The sequence below is a fragment of the Frankliniella occidentalis genome, unplaced genomic scaffold (assembly GCF_000697945.3).
Source record: "Frankliniella occidentalis isolate FOCC.00 unplaced genomic scaffold, Focc_3.1 Scaffold2, whole genome shotgun sequence".
Lineage (NCBI taxonomy): Eukaryota > Metazoa > Arthropoda > Insecta > Thysanoptera > Thripidae > Frankliniella > Frankliniella occidentalis.
In genome coordinates, this window is record NW_026267132.1 from 1,253,020 (window position 1) to 1,254,161 (window position 1,142).

The window sequence follows — 1,142 nt, forward strand, 5'->3', positions numbered from 1 at the left end:
AGGGAGGCCATCGCTGTGACCCCTTGCAGTCTGCAAACTGCCTCCTCGACGAAGTGAGCAGTGACATTCCAACACAATACTGTGTCCTGCACAAAAGGAGTCGGTGACGGTACTGACTTGATCGTTTAAGTAACAAAAATATTTGTCACCGTCGATAGTGACTCCAAAACTGTACGTGTTTTTCGCCTTTACCATAGAATAATACTTATTTTCTCGAAAATGAGCACGTTGTCTCTTATGTTCTAGGTGCTGTGCCCGCTCGTGGCTTCCTGGTGGCCGCCTCCACCTCGTTACAGGCGGGGCCGGCTGGTGCCAGCGGGGCGCGCGCGGTGCAATCCGAAGGCGTTTGCGACGCACTATCTATCCTCCCGCTCCACGTGGGAGTTGCAGCCCACCCCACCTGAGCGTGGGCCGGCGCCCTCCCCCACCTCCCCCCCGGTGCGGTGGTTGGTGGGGGCGCGCGGGCGGGGCGGGGCGCGGTGGGCGCGCGCGGGGCCCCACAGTCTCTGCCTCGCGGGCCACCAGAGCGGACGGGTCGGGTCTGCGCTGCGCGGAGCGTTCCCCCCGCGCTGTCCCGCTGCGAGCGTCCCGCGCTGTCCTCCCGCTCGCGTGCGCTCGGCTGTCCGTGTGATGCTCTGTGTTGTGGTGTTGGTTGGATACACGCTCCGATGAGCCGCGGGGCCGCATCTACCAGGTAAGGAAAAATTAACGGATGCTTGAAAAATATGGGTAAAAAATAGTAAAAAAAGAGGTAAAATAAAAATAAAATTGTAAGTTCTCAAATGGGTATGATAGGAAGTCGGCGAGCGGTACCGATTCCCGCACGTCGGCCGTCGGCTTACAACAGTGTTCCATTAAAGCGGACACCGATAGGAAAGACCGTGGAGGGGTTTCCCCGGGTTTCCCCCGCACGCCAGCAATGTCGGCGTCGGAGGAAGCGGCGGTAAGGTGGAGGCGGGGGTGGGTGCGCGGAGCTGGGGAGAGTGGTAGGGGAACCCGCAGGGAAGGTGCGGAAATTGTTTCGTTGGTGTCGTGATGAGTTAAAACTGTTCGCCGTGAGGCGGGGGAGACAATGTGGCCGGGGCGGGCCGCCGCGCTCTGCCGCGCTCCGCCACACCGCGCCCCGCCACCGCCACCGCCCC

General features: G+C 61.1%; 1 protein-coding gene across 1 annotated transcript in view; it reads left to right on the forward strand.

Moving 5' to 3' along the window:
• Nucleotides 1–507: 507 nt before the first annotated feature.
• Nucleotides 508–1,142, forward strand: part of LOC113218297 (uncharacterized) — a 75,391-nt gene continuing 74,756 nt past the window's right edge. The window contains exon 1 of the mRNA XM_052264042.1: nt 508–694. The gene's annotated coding sequence lies outside the window, so the exon portion shown is untranslated. The remainder of the gene's footprint in view (nt 695–1,142) is intronic.